This window comes from Limulus polyphemus, unplaced genomic scaffold (genome assembly GCF_000517525.1).
Source record: "Limulus polyphemus unplaced genomic scaffold, Limulus_polyphemus-2.1.2 Scaffold9577, whole genome shotgun sequence".
NCBI lineage: Eukaryota > Metazoa > Arthropoda > Merostomata > Xiphosura > Limulidae > Limulus > Limulus polyphemus.
The window spans coordinates 15,489-24,618 of record NW_013675187.1 but is presented as its reverse complement, the minus strand read 5'-3'; the positions used below and the strand labels follow the sequence as shown (position 1 = coordinate 24,618).

At 34.6% G+C, this 9,130-nt stretch overlaps 1 long non-coding RNA gene across 1 annotated transcript in view; it reads left to right on the top strand.

The window, feature by feature from the left end:
* The first annotated feature begins 3,116 nt into the window (after window positions 1-3,116).
* The window catches only part of LOC111083450, an 11,148-nt gene continuing 5,134 nt past the window's right edge, over window positions 3,117-9,130 (top strand). Inside the window, exons 1-3 of the long non-coding RNA XR_002609042.1 lie at window positions 3,117-3,188; window positions 5,705-5,857; window positions 8,281-8,356. This is a non-coding gene — a long non-coding RNA (uncharacterized LOC111083450). The remainder of the gene's footprint in view (window positions 3,189-5,704; window positions 5,858-8,280; window positions 8,357-9,130) is intronic.

Here is a 9,130-nt window from a genome sequence, read left to right as displayed (position 1 = left end):
GACATCCTCCTGGCTTTATGTCCGGTATTATTGGTCTATGATCGGTGTCTATGTGTGACATCCTCCTGTCTTCATGTCCGGTATTATTGGTCTATGATCGGTGTCTATGTGTGACATCCTCCTGTCTTCATGTCCGGTATTATTGGTCTATGATCCGTGTCTATGTGTGACATCCTCCTGTCTTCATGTCCGGTATTATTAGTCTATGATCCGTGTCTATGTGTGACATCCTCCTGTCTTCATGTCCGGTATTATTAGTCTATGATCCGTGTCTATGTGTGACATCATCCTGTCTTCATGTCCGGTACTATTGGTCTATGATCGGTGTCTAGCTGTGATTCCATTTTTAACAAGTAACTATTTGACTCCGCTGATGTTGGAAAAATATGTTGATAAATAACAGAAATATTTTGTTGTGTGCACAATTCCTGGAGCAATGTACGATTATGGTGTTCAATGTATACATGGTGTCCTAGGTGTTCAATGCATACATGGTGTCCTAGGTGTTCATTGTATACATGGTGCCCTAGGTGTTCAATGTATACATGGTGTCCTAGGTGTTCAATGCATACATGGTGTCCTAGGTGTTCAATGCATACATGGTGTCCTAGGTGTTCCTAGGTGTTCATTGTATACATGGTGCCCTAGGTGTTCATTGTATACATGGTGGCCTAGGTGTTCAATGTATACATGGTGTCCTAGGTGTTCCTAGGTGTTCATTGTATACATGGTGCCCTAGGTGTTCATTGTATACATGGTGGTCTAGGTGTTCATTGTATATATAGTGTCCTAAGTGTTCAATGTATACATGGTGTCCTATGTATACATGGTGCCCTAGGTGTTCAATGTATACATGGTGCCCTAGGTGTTCAATGTATACATGGTGTCCTATGTGTTCATTGTATATATAGTGTCCCAAGTGTTCAATGTATACATGGTGGCCTAGGTGTTCATTGTATACATGGTGCCCTAGGTGTTCATTGTATACATGGTGTCCTATGTGTTCAATGTATACATGGTGGCCTAGGTGTTTAGTGTATACATGGTGTCCTAGGTGTTCAATGTATACATGGTGGCCTAGGTGTTCATTGTATACATAGTGTCCCAAGTGTTCAATGTATACATGGTGTCCTATGTGTTCATTGTATATATAGTGTCCCAAGTGTTCAATGTATACATGGTGGCCTAGGAGTTCAATGTATACATGGTGGCCTAGGTGTTCATTGTATACATAGTGTCCTAAGTGTTCAATGTATACATGGTGTCCTATGTGTTCATTGTATACATGGTGAACCTCATCTCTCTCCTCAGTTTATTTAAAATGTCGGTCAGACTTTCAAATCGTTCTTATTTTTTCTCTAGAGTCGTTACATGGCTCATACGTCGTTATGTAGGAGTACGTCTTTTATTTGTTTTGAATTCTTACTTTGATCAGTTTTCTGTTATGTTTGCTACCTCTGTTGTGTCCAAATATAATACGACACCTACTCCATGATCTCTTGGTCAATTTCAACCCACAAGAGAGTGTAACCTCCGTGTATCTTCTAACTGACTAACATTTTCTTTCTTGCGTCTGATATTTCTAGCAGCCTGATTTTATATTTCTGCATTGTTTCAACAATCTCTTTCTCCTGATTACTCAATTCTTAGATGTTCCAAGTTGTCACTATTATACTTTAAAACATATTCCAGGGCACAAGATTCAACAAAATAGTACTGAATTATACAAATTATCGTGTTTATCATACAAGAGAAACTGTCTATCATTATGTTGGCGGAGGGTTTTTATAGAAAGAAAACCAGCAAAGTCAAAATTAAAAAAATAATACTTTTCTCCGCTATCTTTCTTCATTTGAATGAATATCATATTCTACTTAATATTTGCAGGTAAAAAAAATTGTTATTTTTCATAACAAGTCACGGAACTTTATGTTATAACGTAGTAACATTTCCCAAACAGGTGATGCGTCCATTAAAATCACAAGGGAGAAAAGGTTTATATCATGTGGCTAACTAAAGAACAATTGATAGCTACTTCATTCTTCGCGAATCATGTAAACATAATAAACTGTTTTATATATGTGTTTAACGTTTCCTTGAGTTTTTATTTAATGTGTTATTTATCTGTAAAAGGCTATGCTGTCCTTATATAGACGGTCTCAAGAGCATAATTTCACGTTCCTTTTCAGTGTTTCAGTCTCTGTGTTGACTGTCTTCTTCATTATCACCACAGCTCGATGTATTCATGCTCACACAAAGAACGTTTGTTCTATCTTAAAAAAAAAAACGGAGGCAGGTATTGTAAGCTCTAACAAATGCTTTGGCAAGTCAACCTAAGAGACAACGTAACCACGTGACCAGAGTACTTTTCAAACACTCTATTAGGCAGGGACTAAAAGCTCTAAAAGTGTCTGTGTGTGTGTGAACATACGTTATTTAAAAAACAAATATTTTGTACTTACAGACCAAATAAAAGCCCATCTTATGCTCATGAGGAGTCGCTTAACATACTTCTACATACTGTAGCTCCTCGGATAGTTTCAAAAACCAAGTAAGCTTAGAATGATAATCAATCCCTTTATTTGATTTAAAAGACAGAGAATGTCCTCGTGGTTGTGGGTCCTGCTGGCTGGCTAGCTTGCTTTTTTTTTCTTCAAACCTGGTGACGGCTATGCCTAAATCCTACCTCTGCATTAAGTGCCGTACAGGTTGAAAAATGCAATTCCAAATTCTATGAAAACCTAATATGTATGTTCTGCGTAATACATAATTCATGCATAGACATGTCTGTAATATACCATAAATTTAAAAGAAAACTTGACTTAGATATCTCTAAAAGTAGGCTCATTATAAATGTATTATAAATCTACTTTTCATCTCGTCTGTATTTATTTTTAAAGATTAAAGAAAGAAAAAACATTTATTAAACAACTCAAAACTTTGAAGCTAATATTATTAATACCACTTTAGACTTTTCATCTTCTTTAGACCGTGAGTTTGGAGATAATAGCTACATTTGATCCAGTTTCTGTGACAACGTAATGAGGTAGGCGTTACATGTGTTTTACATAATTCCGGGAACGTATCACTGATCTGTTTTATTTTTTGATACCACATTTTTGTAGCTATAAGTACGTACAGTACCAACAGCAGCAAATGTTCCGAGTTCGACTCCTCCGTCCATATTGGTGAGTTGAACAAGACAAGCGTTTGCTGATATAAGTTATTTGTAGTAGTTGTTGGTTTTCCGGTTTCGCCTGTTACTTCTCGCTTTTTAAAAGTTAATTTACACTGTTTTATCAATTATTTTATTGTTAACCGAAAATTGTGCGAGAGGAAACAGTTTGATAAAAGTACAACTGCTTCCATCTAGTGACGAATACAGTAACTTTATTGGCAAAGTTCTTTGTTTTCTTTCTTTTTTTTGTTGCCGATTTTCACAAATTTTATCCTGGTTTACCGATTTAAACGACTTCAAAATCAGGTTTGATTGACTTTACTTAGCCGTGGTCCTTTTGGCGTAGTACCAATTAAAACCGCTAGTAGCGCGTTTAAGCTTTATTGTTTTTATTATAATAAAAATCATGCTTGTTGAAACTGGTTGAGACATATGAAAAGAGTGACTATTTTATTGTATGAAACAACGGTTGAGAGCATTTCGATTAATTCTTTTCATTTTATTTTCAATTTAAGCAAATACAGTTGAAGGTAAACACTATTCCCCTGGTGGCAACTGTTAAAACTTAATTTTTCCCAGCCAGTGATAATCATTTTTTTTTCTCACTGATTTTAACATGATTTTCATTTGAAAAATTAGATACCAGAAACATACCTAGATAATCTTAGGAAAAATATATTACATTGTTAACACTGGCTGAGTGTTGTAACGTTTATTCATTACATAGTTAACACTGGCTGAGTATTGTAATGTTCTTTCACCACATTGTTAACACTGGCTGAGTATTGTAATGTTCTTTCATTACATGTTAACACTGGCTGAGTATTGTAATGTTCTTTCACCACATTGTTAACACTAGCTGAGTATTGTAATGTTCTTTCACCACATTGTTAACACTGGCTGAGTATTGTAATGTTCATTCACTACATTGTTAACACTGGCAGACTATTGTAACGTTTATTCATTACATTGTTAACACTGGCAGACTATTGTAACGTTCTTTCACTACATTGTTAACACTGGCAGACTATTGTACCGTTTACTTCTTAAATGATTTTAACTATGATAACATTGGTAAATTCACTTTTCCTTGAAACGGTTCCACACCATTTTTTCTAACGAGCACTCGTTGCATGAACAGTGTTTTGAATTTCGTGTAAAGCTACTCGACGACTATCTGTCTCTAATTTAGTATTAACAGACTAGATAAAAGGCAGGTAGTAAACATCACCCACCGACAACACTTGGGCTACTCTTTTACCAACAAATTGTGGAATTGGACGCCACGGCTGAAAACGTTCAGCGACAGGAATTCGAAACCGCGACCCGCAGATTGCGATTGAGTGCAACGAACCCACTGGACGATGGCAAGCCTTCTCGTAGATCAAGTCAGAAAATTCAAGTCTAGACAGAACAAAATAAACAATACCCACAGGACGACGGCAAGCCTTCTCGTAGATCGACAGAACAAAATAAACAATTTTCAAAAATGTATCTAAATTACCAGAGTGATATGAACTTAAATCAACATAGCAATGTAATAAATGAACATTACAATAGTCTGCCAGTGTTAACAATGTAGTGAAAGAACATTACAATAGTCTGCCAGTGTTAACAATGTAGTGAAAGAACATTACAATAGTCTGCCAGTGTTAACAATGTAGTGAAAGAACGTTACAATAGTCTGCAGTGTTAACAATGTAATGAACGTATATAATTTTTTTTCATCTACATTTTTTTCAAGGGGTCTGGGGAGTCGGTTAGCATGCTCTGGATCCGAAATTTGCCCATTATTTCCAGCATAAGTTCTTAAAATTTACTACTAAATTTTTCTTCTATTTTACTCGTCCCTGCTTTAATCTTAAATGATTACCTCTGTCATCACCCAATTTATCTAGCTCTTCTTTAATGGTGGATTCCAGGAAAGCAGGGTCTCCATCTGCAAATCTAGCCAAACAGTTATCGGTTCTTTCCAATTCGTAAATAACTTTCTGCTGCTCTTTGATAATCGTTCTACTTAGCTCTTTTAAAGCTTCACCTGCTTTAAACTTTACTTATTCACACCATTGGGTATTTAGACCATTGACGTCACAGATAGCACTAAAAACAGACTGCTAATTCTGCTAAAACGTCATTATTCTATTGTAAGAAACATTAAGCTTCCAGAAACCTTTACCCAGTTAAGCTCATTATGGGCCTTAAATTCAAGAGAGAGACGAAATGATCACTTGTATAATGGTGAGGAGACCATGCTAACATTTTAATGTTGTGGGGGAGTTTAGAAAGTAATACCTGGATTGTTAACTTTAGAAAGTAATACCTAACGTTGTAACGTCGAAACCTGTCGTCAATTTTTTGAAGGTCATAGATAGGCCTAAATAAAATGTGTACCAGTTTTAACGTTGAATATTATTTATGATTTTAAATATATAAATCCCTTCATTATGCTAATAAATTGTTGTTTTGCTAATTAATTATTGTGTAAAAAAAAGATATATTGTGGTGTACAAACACGTTCTTTTCCAGAAAGTTTTTATGATAAAGAAAATATTAGCTTGGTGCCAAACCGAAATTCCGTCAGACGTCTTCAGATGAAAAACACTGAATACGTGGTATTCTTTGAATGGTGATACTGGGATTGGTCAGAACGGATTTATCAATGTCATCTTACAACAGTCTGTAAGTTTTAGTACAGCTGTCTCGTTATTTTTTATCGTCAATATACTGTATATAAAGGATTTTCAAACTATATAGATGTATTTATCCTTTTAGGATACACGGTTGATACTTAATATTTGTGTCTTAAATGATCGATTTTATAAGCTTCAGACTCAAAGGGCCTTTCAATTTTAAGATTTAGTAAACAAAACGGACAAATTCTTTAAATTTGATTTAATTAAGTCCGACAGAGTTCTTCAGAAACTTTATATCTCAGAAAAATTTTCTTTTGGAAATAAATAACAATGTTAATTTATAATGGAATACAAGAGAAAAATGTAAAAAAAAAGGCAAGCCTAACAGACTTAAAAGTTACGTAACGAAGTAATAATAAGGCACGTGATAAAAATTAGTTGACGGAATTCCTTTTATTTTTAAATAGCTGAACAGTAGCTGGGATATAAAGCCGTTAGAAAAAAAAATTATAATACCAGTTTCCTGAGCTGTTTTAAATTCGTAACTCCAAGATTATTTTCTTAAATCTAAAGTGGTTGTTTTGTCATTTTTGATAGCGCTAAGTTAGTCTTCGAAAATATACAAAACTGTTAAGCCTGAATTTGAGTAAGATAAACTAATACGCGTTGCTAAGCCTTGACTTAGAGTGAAATAAACTGACACTCTCTTTTTTCTTTTTCTTTGAGCTCCTGTCACAACCTCTGGTGTAAAAAACGTGTAACAAAATATAAAGTATACTAATAAAAACGACAAAATTCTGCAAAACAAAAGCAACGTAGTAACAGACAGACCCTTAGGAGCTCGTATTGTAAGCTTAAAATGTGCTTTCAGACATAAGACCTAATAACGAATCCAATTTTATCTTCAATAAATTTTACGAAACATATCCTTTTGCTAAGTTTTTTCTTCCCAGTCATAAGCTCACCAAATCTTCATTCTTCTTCCTTTCTTTTTTTTTTTAAATATGTCTTCTCGGCAGTAAATATTTTCTCAGAAAATAAGCACATTAAATAACAAAAAAAGCTGACATATATATATATAAAAAAAAAAGATCCAGCTTCTGTATAATAGTTTTATTACTTAGTTTTAAGTATTGATGGTTAAATCATGTTGTATCTACAGTAACTATATTTACATACAAATCTGTAGTCAAACATATTTCTCCTACATAGAACCGAGTAATAAATCCTATTTTCTAACCCGCCCTCTATACTTTAAAAATTATATTGATTCATAAAGAATAAGGTTGATCAGGTCTTAAGGTTGCAGGTTCGAATCCCATTGCTGAACATGCTGGTCCTTACAGCCATAGAGGCCTTATAATATGACGATTAATCTCACTTTTCGTTGGTAAAGAGTAGCCCAAGAGTCGACGGTGGGTGGTGTTGACTAGCTGCCTTCCCTCTAGTCTATTACTTCTAAATTAGGGACAGATAGTACTCGAGTACCTTGGCGCCAAATTCAACAAACAAACAAACAAACTGAGTAAGTCTTTGGAAACGTCACATACATAGTTTATAATTACAAGCTGACTGAATGAATATTTAGTGTTTATTTAAAACCAATATCAAAGACTGAATTTATTTCGGATTATGAGTTTAGTATATTGTTCTTTTAACTTCACTAAAAATGAACAAAAATGGCCGCGCATGAAACGTATTTAGTGCAAGATTCAAGTATAACTATTAGAAGGGTTTAACCAACGACTGTCTCCTGTAGTTAGCTTGCTCGAACTGTCAATCCGGAGGTTCGTGGTTTGATTCCTCTAAACCCGCGCTCGCTCTATGGGTTCTGTATGTGAGTAACGGTCAAATCCCATTATATCGATCCCACAAGAGCAGCCGAAGAGTTGGCGGTGGGTGTAGTTGACTGTATGTTTTCTGTTTAGTCTATCAGCTCAAAATTATGGACGGCTATGCATAGATAGCCCTTGTGTAACCATTATAAAAAAAAAAACACATACTTCCAGGTATTTCATATTTTAATGTTTTAAGTGTTTCTATCACATTGATTTTTCTATATATGTCGAAATAGCAGTAAACTGACTTATGGCCAGATGTGGACCTAGTGGTTGACGTTCCGAAACTACATTCGAAAGGTTCAAGGTTTGATCCGCAATATACCACTAACATGCTTCGCAATTTCAACGTTGGGGGCGTTATAACCATGACAGTCGATCCTGCTATTCGATTAGGAGTAGCTCTCCCTCTGGTGAATAGATCTAAATTAGGGATCGTTTATGTGCCATTTGAACTATGTCGTTCAAATTAAAGATACCAACTATTAAGTTGGTGTATTATCTAGATGAGGTAATCTTTTAAACAATTAATTTACGAATTACACGTGTACTTAAAGAAGAAAATATGAATATTTGTGACTTGACATTATCGTCGTTAATTTCATTATCGTCGTTAATGTCAATCTTTCAGTGGTCCATTGACAATCCAAATCTGGCAGTTACTTCTCCACTTTTAGTTAGAAGCATGTCGTTTTCCAAGAATCCAGGTAAGAAAACAAACTTTTCAGCCCAGCTGTTACTTACCTTCTTATCTGCATCTCTGTATCGTTGTTTAAGTGTATGTTTCTATTTGTGGTATACTTAACCGTCAGTATATTTAATACATACAAGTAAATTGATGCATTCATATACAATTTACATGGCTTTATGTTTTAAACTTTTAAGTTTGTTTTAAATTTAAGAAAGATTTTTTTGACTGGCTGTAAATTGTTCGAAAAATTTATTGAAATATGCAATTCGTTTATAACCTTTTATTATTTATATTATGCCTAACTGCGTCTATTTGTATTTGTCTACCTTTACATCTGTATGTTTACACACCGTACATTATTTATATATTCACCTGCCAATATATATATTTCTATCTTCTTGTTTATGTGTTTCCTATGACGTTAGGCACTGTGTAATCAAATGACAGTAAGTTGGTTTCTAAAAGAGTTGATAAAAAAAATGTCACTTATAGGGCTACTTCGCTTTTGATAAAGAATTAACTTCTATAGGTTCTAAACACCGATTCAAATCCGACACTAGAACAAAATATGAAGCATAAAAGTAATTTATTTATAAAATGTTATGACACTAGGTTCTCCTGCAAAATAGGTACTTATTATCCTTTTATTTACAAACTGATCATATTGTTGTGGATTTTCCGGGTATATACCCTTAACAAGTTTTATATATCATGTCGTTAGCTTCACGCACGCTCGACTCGCAATCTGCGGGTCGCGGGTTCGCGCCCCCATCCCACCAAACACTTTTTT